Source organism: Gekko japonicus, unplaced genomic scaffold (assembly GCF_001447785.1).
Source record: "Gekko japonicus isolate JY-2015 unplaced genomic scaffold, Gekko_japonicus_V1.1 scaffold863, whole genome shotgun sequence".
Classification (NCBI taxonomy): domain Eukaryota; kingdom Metazoa; phylum Chordata; class Lepidosauria; order Squamata; family Gekkonidae; genus Gekko; species Gekko japonicus.
In genome coordinates, this window is record NW_015167563.1 from 365,703 (window position 1) to 383,382 (window position 17,680).

At 42.7% G+C, this 17,680-nt stretch overlaps 1 protein-coding gene across 1 annotated transcript in view; it reads left to right on the forward strand.

Annotated features, from left to right (window-relative positions):
- The window catches only part of MYOT (myotilin), a 114,641-nt gene that overhangs the window by 31,731 nt on the left and 65,230 nt on the right, over window positions 1–17,680 (forward strand). The gene's annotated exons all lie outside the window — the stretch shown is intronic.

A 17,680-nucleotide genomic window follows, 5' to 3' on the forward strand; every position in this document is an offset into this window, starting at 1 on the left:
AGTTTCTGATTAGCATCTTCAAAGTTGGAGCAAGTCACTGAAAGTTATACTCAGAGTTGCTTTTTATCTTGTATAACTGCTCAGCTCAGTTATTTCCCATGAGAAGGCTTTGAAGAACACAAAATTAGTTTCCAAGCTGTCAAAACCACTGGTGATGTCCAACCAGCGGGCATCAGTGTTATCAGAGATTTCAAAGGTCTTTTTATGTCCTGCTATGACAGCCCTGTCCACTTCCCTCTCTCAGAGGTAAGATTTTCCCTCCCATTCTATTCCGGTTTTCTGACTGAGCTGCCCTAGTAATGTGTTTTCTTCTTTGCTGAAGAACTCTGGCTGTCCCACCCTGTCATAGTACAATATTTTGGCTGTTGGCTCAGCCCAGGAACCTGAGGAAAGGATCAGGAGCCCGCTTAACAACTTACGGTAATAACTTAACAACTTAAATGGTACTCGAGGTGTTTTGAAATTAAAAAATAACAAAATATTTTATTTAACATAGAGGGGAAAGGTCAGGTGAAATCACGGGTAAAATTTCTGAGGTAACACAAATAACTTTGATGTAAAGCAGTATATGCACAGACTGTAGTTCATATGCTTTTCAGGCTACCGAGAGTTTCATAAGTTTTTCCCAGTCCTTAGGAACTTTGTGAGAGGCTTTTTTTCTAGTATTTCCCAAACGCTTCAGTATACTTTCTTTGAGTATTCACAGATAAATTAGAGAGGTACTGAATATGCACATAATAGAGAAGCAGCCTCGTAAAAGAAGACCTAAATATTAAAAAGAGCCAGAAGAATCAGGGCTACCAACTGGGCAGAGGAAAATTTCACAGCTATGGCTCTTTTCACAGTATATAGCAGCTGTATAATTAATTTGACAGGAACTACAGGTGTCCAACTTTTGCCTGCTAGGCAGCTACTTAACTTACAGGAATTCTGTTTGGATCAGTAATTGTCAGCCTTCCTTCGTAACATAACCATCACCCTCTCCATCTTCCAATTTGCCTCTTAAGTCCTATTGACTACATCATTTCCCGCTTGCGGGGAGGGCGGGGTAAAAATGTCTAAATAAAATAAATAAAATTTCTTTAACTCCTTGCCATCTTTACTATGTTACTTGTATCCCCCTTGTTAGTCCCTTTCCATGCCTTATTATTAAATATTTGTTTATTCATTTCAATATACTATCCTTAAGATGCCCTAAAGATTCTAGAAATGGGTAATAATTTCTGCGCATGCAGTGCATTATCAACTCAGGAAGTATGAATTCTAAGGAAAGTACAAAGTGTAAGTGCTCTAAAGAGGGAACTCTGAGGGGACCCCATTCAATCATTTTGGACATTCCATGTCCACATGTAATAAGAGAAGGTAAAAAGAAGGGGAAAGAAGAATTTGGTTGAGCCTTGTGGAGCAGTTAATAGCAATAGATGGAAATTTGCTGCCACCTGCTGTTGGAACATAAGGGTAGAATTGAGTTCTGCCGCTCTTATTAGATCGCATGAAGCTATGCAGGGTTGGCTCCAGCTTGTATTCGGATGGGAGATTACCAAGGAAGTCCAGGGTTGCTACACAGAGGCAAGCAATGGCAAACCACCTGTGAACATCTCTTGCCTTGAAAACCCTACAGGGTCATCATAAATCTTCTGTGACTTGACAGCAAACAAAAAAATTTTTTGATATGCCACAGCTGGATCAGCCTAAAACTTCCAGTTTCAGAAACTACTAGGTAAGTTTGTGCGTCAGGTTTTTGGCATTAGTGTATGATGGTGCTCAGAGTAGTCCATGGGTTGTCTTGTATCTCAGCTTTCTTCATGCCTGTAATTGAGCCTCAAGACAAGTGTATAATAGGGGAACTGCTGCAACCAGGCTCTTGCCAATCCAAGATGCAGGAGCTCATTAGCATAACTCATTGGCATAACTTATTTGCATATGCCACACCCCCTGACATCACCAGAAGTGTGTCAGAAGGCAACACCCACCGCTCAGGCTCCACTGGACTGTTTTGGATTGCTAGCTATTTGGGGGGTGGGGGAACGTGCAGATCTGTCCTCGCAAAGGAGGGAGAGCTTGTACCTGAATAAAACTTGGTCTTAAAGGTGCCACTGGACTGTTTTGGGCTGGGGGGCCGGGGGGGTAAGCTTCTGCAGCTTACCTGGCTGCTTCTTGCTCTGACTGAGGGCTGCTGAGAGCAGGGAGTGGGGCTTGTAGCATGTGCCCGCCCCCTGGGCCCTTTACTGCTGGAGCTCCGCTCCCGTGCGCTCCTGCAGGAAATGACCCCTGAATATACATAAGTAAACAGCTTACTGTTTATTGGCTGATTTCAGAGATTTATATCTCGCCTTTTCACTAAATATAGGCCTACAAGTTGCTATATTACACATATGTGCCTAACGCATAGGAAGGTGAAAATATTATTGTGTGTGCTATGAAGTTAAATATGTCTTTACTTACTGCTGTAATAGCACAGAAAACCTCCCATTTTGTGTACTTCAGTACAAAGATTCACAGGGGGTAAGGGACCCCATTTGTTCCATCTGATCACCCCAGCTAAGACTAAATATTACAGATTTTTTTCTTAAGTGTACCAGCAGAAAGATGTAGGGAGAGTCCATGGCTCAGTGGCAGAGCTTCGGTCTGTCATGCAGAACATCCCAAGGTCAACCCCAGCATCCAGTCAAAAGGATCAGAGTGTACATGATGTAAAAGACCTGAAGAGATGCTACCAGTCAGAGAGTAGATGAGACTAACTTTGATAGATCAACTGTCTTAACTTACTATAAGGCAATTTTGTGTGAGTTAGGTCTCAAGCCTACCTGTATTTACTCATTGGTAAGTGCCACGGAGCATGGTGTAGTGGTTAAGAGCAACAGACTCTAATCTGGAGAGCCCGATTTGATTCCCCACTTCTCCAAATGAAGTCAGAACGCTATCAGCCCCACCTATCTCTATCTCTTTGGGCAGCAAAAAGCGGGGTATAAAAATCAACATTTTTTTCCTCAATAGCATTTACTACCCAAGTTCATGTAACAGGATGGTTTTTGTTTTTTAAAAGGCTGGTCATTTTTCTATTATTTGACTGTCCCCAGCCCCGCTAATTAAAAACATGATCTAAGGTGCCCAAAGGTGCTTTCATGCAGTTAAGCTTAGTAAGCAGCTGTCAAACGGAATCCCACACATTCAAGGAAGGTTCTGCAAGACCTAAAAACAGGAATTCTGCTTGTTAAGAAGCTAAATTAGTTTGAACTTACTTGAGTCAGAAGTTGATCAGAGCCTATGCAGTCATGTATAAAGACTACCATACTTTTATCTTTTAAAACTTCCTATTTGGTTTCTCAAAAAAAAAAAAACCTGGATCCTTGCAAAATATGCTGTGGATGTATTAACAAGAATATATCGTAACTGAAGTACACACTGAGGGTTCTCAGTTGAAGGGAGACTCTGCAGTGAATCTTGTTTGTTTAAGGGGCAGGTTTTAAAGCGTTACAATGCACAGTGTAACCATCTTGTGTACTTTTATGCCGTAATTAAAGCAAATAGAAAAGTTTCCACTCTGCTTCCATGACTGGGCTGCTTAAAAATGATCCCCAGTTGGTGTAACTTGATGTAACTTGTTATGATCTATTAATTCATTCTATTAATTTATTTGTTCCATTGCCTTCCTTATTGTTCCTGTGTTATGCCAATAAAGATCTATGTATATGTATATATGACTAGGCTGCAAATCTTGCAGATCTGCCCCCCTGCCCATTTTCTCTCCCAACCATGCCGGTGGACAGACGGGGTAGCAGAGGCAGAAGCAAGCAACAGCAGGGCCTTGGACAATCAAAGACAGTGGCAAAGGAAATGAAACTATGGAGTGGTGGTGGTGGTGGTGGTGGTAGTCAGGAATTAACACAAACACAGCCAGTGACAAATGTAACAGCAAGTCAAAATGGGATGGATAAGGAGGCTTGTAAGCATTTGTTTGTGATAGCTTGTCAGACCTCAAAACTCATTGGACATCTAAAGTATTTGTGCGTGATAGCTCATCAGAGCTTGATAGCTCATCAGACCTCTAAAACTCAGTAGTATTTTAGTTGTATTACTTGTTTATGATGTTGATTGAATGAACACTAATGCAAGTAGTAGTAGCAGCAGCAGCATGTCTGTGTGAGGGGACAGTGGCAGTGTGGGGGGAGTGGAAAAAGAAAAAGAGTGGAAATTGAAGTTAAGAAGGGGACAGTTAAACACAGATCAAGTATTATGGGACAAGAGAAGGTGGGGAAGCAAAAGCCCAGAAACTAGATGGTATTGGTAGGGTCAAAAGCTTGATGAGAGTGATTCGGGCCAGGGAAACAGCTTAACGGAAGGTGTTTGTGCTCCTCTCTCCATGTGCCAGTCTTCAAACTATAGTCTCAAGAGCTGTATCCATACAAAATGAAATATGATCACGGCAACCAGAATTTTCACCACTGGCATCTCACAAATCTTTTCTCAGTCCTATGCATGCTTCCTTGAAAGTTGGCAATATGTTGTGTTGAATTCAGTGGGATTTTTCTAAGTAAGCATCCATCACATCAAGCAGTACATTTGGCTCCAGCAGCTCCCCTTGTCTCTCCTGGTGCCTGAGAGCAAAGAATATGAAGTAAACGCTGTTGCACTGGCTAACGTCAGATATGGCATGAAGACTACAAGTCATATACCCCTGTTTTACATGCACCAGTGGCTAGCATTTTGAGAAGTATTAAATACCATATTTCAAACTGGGAAGGCCAAGATGTTTACCAAGCAATCAAATCAATTTATAAATTTGAATTAACCATTCAAATAAATCTATAATTTTTTTTTGCACTGGTGTTAGTAGAAATCCCCTGAAAGCAAGCTCTGTGCATGTGAATATGAGTTTGTGTGTGTGTGTGTGTGTGTGTGTGTGTGTGAGAGAGAGAGAGAGAGAGAGAGAGAGAGAGAGAGAGAGAGAGAGAGAGAGAGCGCGCATGTCGGTGGTAAAGTGGCTCAAAACAGACGGAGAATATTTCAGTGCAATCATAAAAGTATTGGCACAGGACTGGCAATTATCCAAACATATCCCAACCCTTCTCAAAATAGCAGCAGGTACTGTACGAATCTTGGATTGGCAATAGTTTAAATTACAACAGGAAATATGTTTGAGAGGTGAAAATGCTTGAACTTTAGTACGGCCTGGGAGTATATATAAACCAGCAAATTACTTGATAGGCTGCCAGCAAGCATGCCAGTCAGATCATTTAGTAAACTGGAAGGACTTTCTGAAATAAAGGTAGGAGCACAACAGTGAGACATATGTGTAAGGAAACTGCACTGGGTCTCTGAAAGTTTAGTTCTGTAATATTCCTTATGTAATTAACCCTGTGGTCAAGGTAAACATACAATCTTCTAGGATGCTGAGACCCAACCTCTGGCTTTGAAGCTATGGCAGGGTACTCTCCAGTTGAATGGTTAGACTCCTTACAGAAAGATTTATTGGTCTTGAAATAAAGGTCTAGTGGTTGAGCTATATTGTAAAGTTATACTCCAGGTTACAAAATATTTAAGGGTTAGTCTTAGATTGAAACATCTTGCTAGATAAAAACTGAAATTTAAAGAAAAGGTTGAGGATCCATGTGTTAGGAGAATCTACAGGTAAAAAGACTGAACAGCATGGATGTGGAATTTCAGACTATGGACAGGCAGTGAAGAGCCATTGACACCAGCCCTGTATGGACGACAACCCTGCACATTGATTGCACATGTGGGGGAATGAGCAGATACAAGCATTCTGGCCTCACCCTCTGCATGATGGTTGGCTGGTAAGTATGGTGCCTACGGACAGAGGAAGTGTCCATGCATACTTTCCCTCCCTATCAGGAACACTGATTTTTATTTATTTATTTATCAAACTTGTACCCCGCCCTCCCCGCAAGCGGGCTCAGGGCGGCTTTTTTAATGTTGGTGATCACAAAGGGGAAGCATACATGTAGACAGTTCCTTTGTGCATTTGTACTGTGCAGACAACCTATTGTTCATATAGAGGCAAGGGGTGGGACTATGCACTCATGCCCACCCGTCCTCCTCACCTGTTCAGTCAACATCTGTACAGTACTACCAGCAAAGCAGTTAGAGTAAAGGGTTCAAAAAAGAACTAACAGTAGAACAGGAAACGGAAGCTAGTTTTAAGCGGAATAGGAGACAAGCCATGCAACATTTGTTTAACTGCACAAGGAACCATTATTGGGAAGCCATGTTTATTTCAGAAAGGACCACTAGGAGTGCTCTTTGTTGCTGACCTGTCCAAGAATTAAATTCCCTGGCCTGGAAGGTGCAAATGAGACCCACAGAGCCATTGGGCGCTTTCACACACACTAAATAACACACTTCAATCCACTTCGCAACTGGATTTTACTGTGTGAAATGGCAAAATCCAGTTGCAAACACTTGCTGAAATGGATTGAAACTGCATGATACAGCATGTCTGAAAGCACCCATCGTTTCCTTCATGAGACTGGCTCTTCTTGAAGACACTAAACTGTGATAGATCCATTCTGCATGGCTTTAGCTAAAAGCCGACTAAGGAGTTTCTTGTATTGACATGACAGGCTCTTCCAAAATTTCAGAATTCATAAGATCTCCCAAAAAGAAAGAATGTATTCACTTTTTTTTCACAAACAGAAATCTTGTAACACTTTCGAGATTAACAAATTATATTCCTGTGTAAAACTTTATGGATTAGAACTCATTTCCTCAAACATGTACTTATGTGTGGTTTTTAAACTAGCTGGTTATCTTTCTCCAGGTGAATTATATTCCCCAAGAGATTTTTGTTGATATAGGAATATAATTATTTTATAAAGTCGAGGCAATCAAAAAAAGAGGAGGGAGAAGGAGAGAGCCTCGAATACCAGACACTATGCCAGCTGGGTTCTTTTTTTAAAACTCTGTGAAAAGTTTAAGATAGTTGGAATAGTTGTTCTTTTCTTACCATTCTTGCATTCAAGCCAATGTCAAAAGTTCACTGTGTAATTATGATGCCGAGAGGTGAATAATAGTTGAAATTCCTTGCACTAGGCTATCCTGCCACAGGATCTGAGTGAATCCCATTGCCTTCAGTTACTGTCCAGGAAGGAGGACGGGTCTTAGGGTTGAATGATACATTCCTCTAAGCTCTTCAGGCATAACACATTACTTGAGAGGCTAAAGTCAGGCAACGGCACCCCAGAACAAGCAGCTGCAACACACTTGACATCCACGGTTTATAGTCGGCAGCGACAAATGGTGGTGTAAATTACTGATATGGGTTGGAAAACATGTAAGTGTAGCTTGCAACAGTAATTCAGGAAGTCATGGACTGATGCTGTTTGCATAGGTTATATGTCTGTGGTGAGGGGGAGAGTTTGGGTGTGCTTAATCCTACCAAAATAAATACAGGTTGCAAGATAATGTAAAACATTTGATGGAATCTTTTTTTTACTTGCTGTTAGTGTCCATCTGAGTCTGACAGCTTGACTGCTAAAACTAGCTTACGTTTCTGGACCTCGAGCAGGTCACGGATGTGTGTTCTCACACTACCTCATGGAAATCATAGTTTGTTCTCCTTCATACTATTGAAATAAATTGCTTTTAAACATGTTTTACTGTACTGGATTAATTTGAGGAGGGCTAAATACTACTACTGTGGTGCTGGAGAAGACTCTTGAGGGTCCCCTGGACTGCAAGGAGATGGTATCAGTCAATCCTAAAGGAAATCAACCCTGACTGTTCCCTGGAAGGCCAGATAATGAAACTAAAGCTCAAATACTTTGGCCACCAAATGAGAAGGGAGCACTCACTGGAGAAGACCCTGATGCTGGGAAAGATTGAAGGTCAAAGAAGACGGGGACGGCAAAGGATGAGATGGTTAGACAATGTCATAGATGCAACAAACATGAAATTAAGCAAACTCCGGAGGACGGCAGAAGACAGGAGAGCCTGGCATGATCTGGTCCATGTGGTCGCAAAAAGTTGGACTCGACTGTGCAACTGAACAACAACAACAAAATACTACATAGCTTAAACATAGCAAAGTTTTACCCTTTAGAAGACCCTTTCAAATTTACAGAGAAATATAGGAAAGTGCAACATTAAAAAAACAACACGGTAGTAAAAGTAATTATCAGGTCCTCATAGAGCCAGTGATAAAACACAGATGGCCAGCTCTGATTAATGAGAGCTTTATTTCTAATGAGTCATCAAGCCATTAATTTGTAAGTCCCAGCCATTAATCAACCAGTGCTCTTGACTGTAATGCAACAGATCACATTCCAAAATAATAAATTTTGTTAAACATTGTTTAATTATAGTATAGTTAGACATGCAATCCTTCCAGCTATTAAGGACATATAGGAGCTTAGCAAAAGGGAAAAACAAGAATTCCACATGTCCAGTCTACATGTCCTAGCTACCCTAAGTGTGGAAAGGGTCATCTTGTTATTGTCTGCAGGGTTTTTTTTAAATTTGTTTGTTTTGCAGGAAATTTAGACGAGCACTCCCACATTGTTGCAGCACAGTGAGATGAACCAGACTTTTAGGTAGGCATAGGAAGATTAAGTAAGTGATGTCACAGGTATTAGACAATAGTTGCCTGTGATACTCCAGTAAACAGTAAAACAAAGACAGTAGATAGCTGTTGCCTGGGACAGAAACAGGTATTTCTATCTTCTCAGGTATTTGATTATGGGATGCATTTTTCCCCCAGCAGCACAGCAGTTTCTTAATAAGTCAGGTGAATGGGGGGGGAGTCCTTGAGTTTGGCTGCAGGTAAAGTTTTCCTGCTGCCTCCCCTGCTCCTCACAGCAGCTGCTGTTGGGAATAAAAGCAGCCCATAGCCAAGTGCCTGAGATGGAGGAAGCAAAACCACCTTCCATCTCAGGCAACCAGCTGTCAGGCAGTGTGTTTCCCAGGAGGAGGATTAGAAGCTGAAGCCACAGTCTAGAGAATACACACACACACCCCTCCTCATCAGTGTCTAGATTACATGCCAGCACTTGCCAGTAAGTACTACAGACACATGTGCATTAAATAGAGAACTTTAAGCATGTTTATAGCATCGTGAACCCTTTTTTTAATGTACATGTATCTCTCACCTTAATTATGTGGAAATTATGGGAAACAGTTATTCCTGTATTGCTGCATTTCCTGGGTAAATGTGACCTAGGTCATGCACAAGATTACCGTTACTGTACCATAGTCCCTCTGCAAAACCATCTGGCATAGAGAATACCATGTTTTCATTGATTATTATTAACAAAACATTTATCCTACTTTTCCGTGTAACATATAGCCACAAAACAGTTTGTATCAGGCCCCGACCTGGATAGCCCAGGCAAGCCCAATCTCATCAGATCTCAGAAGTTTAGCCGGGCCAACCCTGGCAAGTACTTGGAAGGGTGACCTCCAAGGGATGCCAGGACTGGGATACAGAGGCAGATTATCAAGCCACCTCTCTGAAACGTCCTAGCCTGACTAGGGGTCTCCAGAAGTCACCATGACTTCTAGGCTCATAAACACACACACAATACTCACAAAAATAGGCGGAGGATGTAATGTATTCATCTTCAACCGCGTGCGAGGCTAGCTCGCCACGCAGTCATGCGAAGCCTCCAAGCTTCGCTCTGAGAGACAATGGGCCAAGCGGATCCTAGCTAGCACCCATCGGAGGGCTAGGGTCCTAGCCAGGACCTATGGAACTCTCGGCCACTGTAAATACCCTATCACAATTGTGGGTGTGTGTCATGGGTGTGGGTGTAATGCACATAAAAGCCGGCCTGCGAGCCAGGGTTTCTTGTCTTGTTCCGTACCTTTAATAAATGTATGAGCTGAATTCACTGCCTCTCGCTCAGTACATTTCAGAGGGGAAACATTTTGCATCAGTGGAAATCTATATACAATGAAGTAAAAACAGTGACAACCCAACAAATCAATAGCATAATGTGGAGACATTTGTTTTATTTTGTGGTCTGGGGTTGACAAAAAAAAAATCACATTTTGTTGTTAAAGTTTTTCTATCTCCTGGCATAAGACAGAGAAGAAGGTGGAAGTCATCTGCTTTCAAGTATCAGCCAAGTACCAACCATCAAAGCAGTGGAAATGCTCGTGCCCATCTTGGCCAGAGACAATGGTTGGCTCACACCTCAGCTGGAATCTGATACCTAGAAAGGACACAGAGACTTGCAGGTGTGAGGGGCTGCACTGTATCTTGCTGGAGATTTCAGGACAGAAGAGATAAAAACCCCTTGGCACAGAGGGAGAGAATCCAGTTTGGTGGGTCTATTCTGGCTGAATATATCTGAAGGAAGGAGCTCTCACAACTGGGCTCCATCTTAATGGCTGTCAATTCTGTGTAGAGCAGACAAAAGACTGGCTGCCTGGACAAAGACTCAAAGGAATGAGAAGCTTTCAGAAAAATTTAATTTCTAAGTTAAAGAGCCTTAAAATAAGATCTACGAGGGCATGTACAGGGTGAGGAACAGAGGAACAGCATGTTTGCACCTTTCTTTTGTATGCTTTGCCCAATCTGTTGCTGTGCAGATAGTATGTCTGTGGGCATTTGACTTGTAATCAGTTGTTTACTGTTTTAAATGCTTCATACCACATAGACCTCCACCATTCGAACATGCTATATAAAACAGGCACCTGGGGAAGGGAGGTGGTTGGTTGCTTAACTGCTATTTCCTTGGGATTCTGCAAGTGTGGAAAGCTGTCCCCATGGTAACCAGGCACTGGGTAGCAGGAGACAGAGGCAGTAGATGGAGCCTTAGAAATGCAGGAAAGGAAGCAGGATGTACTGGCCCTCTTGGCACATAATTCCTAAAAAGACCAGTTGGTGACAGTGTACTGAAGGAAAAGAGAAACAGAAAACCCCTTCCATGGCTGTGCAAGCCAGGAAAGTGGTGAGGCACTGGGCAGGGATTCCAGATGTGCTCGGTGGCTGGACACCTCAGCCTGCCATACAGAGCATCAGTCAGCCAGGATGTTCTGCCACACATAACAACAGAACAAACAGACAGCAAAACAGAGAAGAAAAGGGTTAACAGGGGCCTTGATCATTGCAATGAATAGCTCAGTTTTATCTTCTAAATACCAACAGCAAGGGAGACATGACACACTTCCCTAGAAAGGATGTTTCATAATTTTGGTGTCATCACCAGTGTTCCCTCTAAGCTGAGTTAGTGTGAGCTAGCTCACAGTTTTTGAGCCTCCGGCTCACACATTTTTGTCTTGGCTCAGGAAGGAGGGCTCCAGAGCAAACTAGTTTATCCAGCAGCGAAATCTCTTGCTCACAACTTTAATGCCAGTAGCTCACAAAATAGAATTTTTGCTCACAAGACCCCACAGCTTAGAGGGAACATCACACATCTAATGGTGGGAGCTCACAAATAAGAGGTTCTAAGCATTCCGGTAGATTTATATAACAGCAAGCACTTTCAGATTTGTTTAAATATTGGGAAAGTTAAAAACATGGGATTTTGAATTGAGTCCAGAAACCAACTGGAAGTTAGGGCAGTTTTTCCCCCTTCAAAATTGGAGTAAAATGCTACATTTAGCCTGGCCCTGTAAGCAGTCCGGTAACTGCATCCTGCACCAGCCTGAAGCATCTGAAAGCCTGTTCAAATGCAGCCCAAATATAGTGGTCAAATCTGGAGGTAACCAGCTTGTAGCCAGATCCTTTCTAACCAGAAAACCCATTTAAACCAACCTGAATGGTGGTGCTCCTCACCACTACCACCATCTGAATATTCAGAGTAGTAGTAGAGCCATGAGCATGCCCAAGCTGCAAACCCGTGTCTTCAAGGCGAGTATAACCTCATCCAAAACAGACAGAATGCCTACTCTCAAATCAGGTATCATCCCCAAGTAACCTCCTTTTTTTTTTGGGGTGTCTAAAATAAGCCTCACTTGGATTGATTTCCCACAAGCCGCTGCTCCATGCTCGCTCTTCCCCTTGCCGAGATCGTATGTGTCAATTTCACACTAAGTGCTGCACGGCTGCATCTGCCCCGCAGCTTCCCCGGATTTTCCCTGCATCTACTCAATCCTCAAAAAACAGGAAGTGACATCATTGTTGGAAGTACCAGATGCAATGACTCCCTTTGAAGTATAGATCAATACTCTTTAGAGAAAGAGGACATTCCTTCTGTCTCCTCTCTCTCTCTCTCTTAGGGCTGCCATCCCCCCAATGGGGGCAGGGGGTTACCTGCTTTCCAGGCCCCCAATCCACCACTGCTCAGCTGGCCGGTGGGGGAAACCCTGGCCCCAAACAGCCCCATCTGCGCCGACATGCCCAGCACGATGAGATGACATCGTCGTGCAGGGCACGTTGTGGGGGGATGCTCTAGCATCTGAAAAAAACCCTGTATGGTAACGATAGAGGGTTTTTTTAGCAACTGCTAGAGTGTTCCCACATAAAGTGCTCTGCACGATGACGTCACCTCTAGGTGATGTTATTGCAGCACGTGTGCAAATCGCACATGCTGAAGACTCTTGGACCCCCCCCACTCACAACAGGTAGGGACATAGCAACCCAACTCCCTCTCTTCTCTCTTCCATGCACACAAGATGGAGATGCAGGATGCTAGATAGATAGCATAGGAGCTGTCTCTGCTTCTCTACTCTGGACTATCAAGTATGTATTTCTAGAATAAAGTAGTTATTAGTTTCATTTAGACTGAAACATGGCTCTGTGTGACTTTGTAAACGTGTAAGCACATGGTAGGTTCGGGACAAAGCACTGCTGCATTTGTGCGCTCTGCTAACTAACTACGGAAGGATTTGGACCACCAGAACCAGCACCCTTCCAACAGTCATCATGCAGGGCATGTCATACATTGATGCTTCTTGGCCATTTATGGTTACCATAGAGGTTTTGGCCAAAATGCTAGCACGTCAACGCACCTGGCATGATGACATCGCTTCCAGGTGACATAATTGCGGTGTGCACACAAGAAGAATCCAGGACACACCCGGGAGCCCCCCCTGCTAAAAGCCAGGTAAGACCTAGCAACCCTACTTAAACTGGTCTGGGCCTCAGCAAGTGCCTGCTCTTGGCACTAATCAGCACTACCGTGTTTCCCCGAAAATAAGACACTGTCTTCTATTTATTTTTTCTCAAGAAGACACACTAGGGCTTATACCACAAATGCATAGAAATCCTGCTAGGGCTTATTTTTGAGGTAGGTGTTATTTTCGGGGAAACAGGGTAGTCACTAGTCAGCTGACCCCCACCATGTCAGCTACTATGGCTATGATTGCTAAATGAATGCTCATTATTAGTGCATAGAATCTTGTTATCTTCCATTCTGCAACTCAAAATTACTGCACCATGATTACTAGGATATACTTTGATTTAAACTGGAGATGTTACTTCTTAACATTTTTGTTTTCCATTTTTATTTAGCAATATAAACAATAAAAGGACAAAGAAACCTATGACTACTGTAAATATCCATATCCTCCCTCTCCACCCACCCCATTTTGTTGCCTATCATGTTATTCCTAAACTAACGATTTTTTTGTAACATCACTATACCATCTTATATTAGTTTCCCAATTTAGAGGCTTTTCTTCCTCAGAAAATACTACAGGTCACCTTTTTTTGTCTCCCTTACTAAGTCCAGACTTGTGACACTTTGATAATAATTATAAGATCCCAACCTTTCTGAATCCAGTCATATTCAGACAGGGGTTCGGGTTGGAGTCAGTTTCTTTCAGACCAATGCTAATTTGTTCTGTCACGGTCATTACTTAAAATCAAGCTGTAAAAGGGAGCTATTGCCATATAACTCATTCCTTTTCCAAACTTCTTTTTCCTCACCCACTCTAATAAGGAGGACAGAAAGCACATTACAATAACACTGGGTTTTCTACCAGCTGGCTCCTATTAAATTAAATGAAGCAGAAGTCACTTTTACGATGAGGGGGAGATGAGATGTTAAGATGAGGAGGAAGCCTAGACAGATACGTTGCAGAGCCTGAACTTTAAACAAGGTGCTGAGAAGGATGGAAAACAAGAGCCCTGAGGTACACAATCCTAATTCTGTGAGCTCTCCCTCTAAAGTAGCCAACAGTACCAAGTAAGACACAGAAGAACTAGGACCTATGCTTCCATAGATACCAAACATGCTTCCACAAATACCAGTGTTGACCCAATTAACAGTTTATACCCCAAAGTCAAAACAATTATGAAAGAATGACAATATGAGGGGGAAACGACAGCTAGGATAGCCAACTTTTTAATTTCCCTGCATCTTTTTCTTTTATAACATCCTGCCATATAGAAATTGAGTAGCATTTCCTACCACTTATCTACATGCTTAGATGGGAGCCAGGGGCGGGGCGGGGGGGGGGGAGGCAGGAGCCTGCAAAGTCAGGGCTGTCATCTTCCAAAGTGTCCAGTCAAATCCATATCACCTGTAGAACTCTGTTCCTTGCCATGACCCCTCGGTCTTTAATGTTATGAAGATCCACTGCTAAGCATTATCATAATGTTTGTGAAGCACTTTGAATACTTTAGAAACACAATATAACTGCTAAGACTGCTGTTATAATTATGTGTTGTTTCTATAGATGATTTAATGTACTTTTTATGTTTGGCATCACAACCCATGAGACACAAAGGCTGATGGTTTGACATTTTTTTAAAAAACAGAAGCTGAGTGACAATGACTACCCAAAGCTTCTGAGTCATCCATGACCAAGACATGTTCGAATTCAGGTCCACATCCACCACTCTGTACTAACCACACCTACCACTTTAGTGTTTTAATTTGTTGCAGTAACATGTCAAATAAAGAATTATTTCACTATCATCTAGACCTTTGGACTCAAGCTTGTGAGTGGACTAGCTTTATAATGGCACTCTCAAAAATTTGTTACCTCTAACGTTTCCATGTAGTTGGAGTTCTTTGTCACAGTAATAACTTCTGCAGTCTACTGCCACATGACTTGCCAAGACTGTGTAGTTGTCATGTTAACACCACACTTCAGAAGCTGAGTGATCAGGGGATCTATATGATTGCCTGTGACATGGAGCTCTGCCCATGTGGCATCCATATGTTAGGAGTAACATATAAATTGAGGAGCAAACTAGATGAGAAACTGAGAGATGCATGAATAGATCTCTTGAGTAGAGTTTCCAGACCCCCACCATCGTAGACCCTGAGATGGATGAGCCTGGTGATGCGCATGGAGTGTGACCTGGGGAGGTCAATGAATAGCAGTGCTAGTTGTCATTCTTTGTTATGCCACAAATTGTTGTACCACATGGAATGTATGAATGTGGGTAGTCACAATCACTCAGCTTTGAAGAAATTGACTATTCACCACATACCCACACAGTAACATGGAAATTAACTGTATTCTAAGCAGAAAATGTAGTTGAGCCATTAGTTCCAGACTGTTGTCTCTCGGCCTTCAGGCAAGACCGATCTCATCAGATCTCAGAAGCTAAGCAGGAGGGTTGGCTTTGGCAAGTACTTGGATGGGAGACCTCCTTGAAATACCAGAGTTGGGAGGTGGGGCAGGCTTTACTCAGCCACCTTTCTGAATATCCTCCAGTAGGGGTCAGTCACCAGAGGTCGCCATGATTTCCAGGTGCACACATAGTCACTAGAGGTTGCCATAACTTCCAGGTGCATGCACACACATATGCACATATAAAAATACAAAAAAGTACAAAAAACCCCCAGACTATTATCTCTCATCTCTAATTTACATGCGCAGTGGTTACTAAAAGCAGGCATGCACAAAGAAGTCTTACAATAATCCAGCAAGGGTATGGAGTGGCTTTGGGGAAGAGGGAAGTGGTTCAAGGAGCTCTGCTGCTCCACACAGGTACTGGACACCATCTATCATGGGATCAAATTGAGCCCAAACAGCACTACAGAGGCTCTTTTTCTGTTTGGCCTGGGAGGAAATAACAAACCTATGTTACTCCCATCATCTTCTCCACCAGCAACCACTAGTGCCTGGGGAAAAGCCAAGCCCCAGAACCAATATGAACACCACTGGAGTTGGCACTGTGGCTCAGGGTAGCAACAACAGGGATGGGCTCCGCTCGTTGCCTCCTCACACACCACCATGGTCCAGGAGAAAGATGAGCTCCAGAGATTCTGCTGGCTCTTGTCTTTCTCCAGGCCAATACATTTCTGTTCTCCTGGGCTTTTAATTGAGGGGTTGATTTTTTAATATTATTTTTGTCTGGAAACTTATTTTAAGGTGTCTCTGATGTGTTTTGATGGTGATATTTTTATGCTGGGCTGTTTAACCCCCTACTGCTAGATTTTAATATATTTTCATGTTTTGTTTTTGGTATTTTGTAAGTTCCCTCAGGCAGGTTCCTGGAGAAGTGGCATAAAAGTATTCTAAAGATAAATAAATAATGGAGTCCACCACCCGAATCTACCATTTCCTCCAGGGTAACTGATCTCTGCAGTATGGAGATCAGTAAATCAGTTGTGATTCTGGGAGAACTCCACCTCAGCGGTTGGCAACTTGGGTTGCCAGGTGCCTACCTCATGCCAGTGGGGGGATTTGGGGGGCATTCCAGAGGTGGGCGGGGACATTGGTGATGTGATGATGTTACTTGAGCAATGTTGGGGCAACGCTCTACTTTTTGGGCAAAACTCTGTGCTAAAAATGTCTACACACCATAGAGTTTTGTCCAAAAAGTAGTGTGTTGCCCTGATCTCGCTGATGTGATGATGTCACTTCCACACTGACATCACGCAGGGATGTCTGTTTGGGGGCAGGGTTCCCCCTGCCAGCCAGCTGGCCAGAAGCAGGCAGGAGCCTGCAAAAGCAGGGAATCCCTTGCCCCCACCTGGAGACTGCCAAGCCTATTGGCAACCTTAGAGGAAGCAGAGCCAGAGGGCTGGAGTAAGTGGAGGCTGGTGGGGGAAAGACATTTCCATTCCCACATGAGTCCTAGCAGGTCATCCTGTGGCAAAACTATAATGGCTAAATAGAACCTCCATGTTCAGAGGCAGTGTAGGCCTGAATACCAGTTCCTGGGGGACAAGAAAAGGGGAAAGTTTAGGTCTTTGTGCCTTCTAGTGATTGGCTGCTGTGGGAAATGGTATACTGTACTAGGTGAACTGTAGTCTGATCCCTCAAGGCACTTCTTAAATGTTTATAAGCATTAAATGCTTTAAATTTATCCTTAAGCATCAGTATGTTGCAGTGTCACTGGTATTCACAGATAGTAGTACAGTGTGACGTTTTCTATGACCAATTTCACATACAAGTTATTTTAAAAATAAAACTTTACATCAAAACTACAGTTACTTACTAGTTGTGTTTTACCCAAAAGGGACTTAACCTTTTATCCTGAAACGCAGAAGTTTCTGTAGCTATTGGAATATTGGAAAAGGCAAATAAATGCAGGAAAGCTTTTCTCATTTAGGCAATTTCTGTCAAAACAGACAGCAATATGCAGTATCTTAGCAGGTCTTACATGCATATACTGATGTCATATATTTTGTTTACTGGCCATCTTGTCACCAAGAGTTTAGTATATGAGTTTGCTCAACTATCACCTTCTGACACTGACAGTTTGAGCCCTGCTGTTCTACCTAGTAATCTTGAGTCAGCTGACAAAAAAGACAGAAATCTGAGCATACCCTGAGGTCACTTCCTCAATTTATCCCTAAGTGATTAGAGT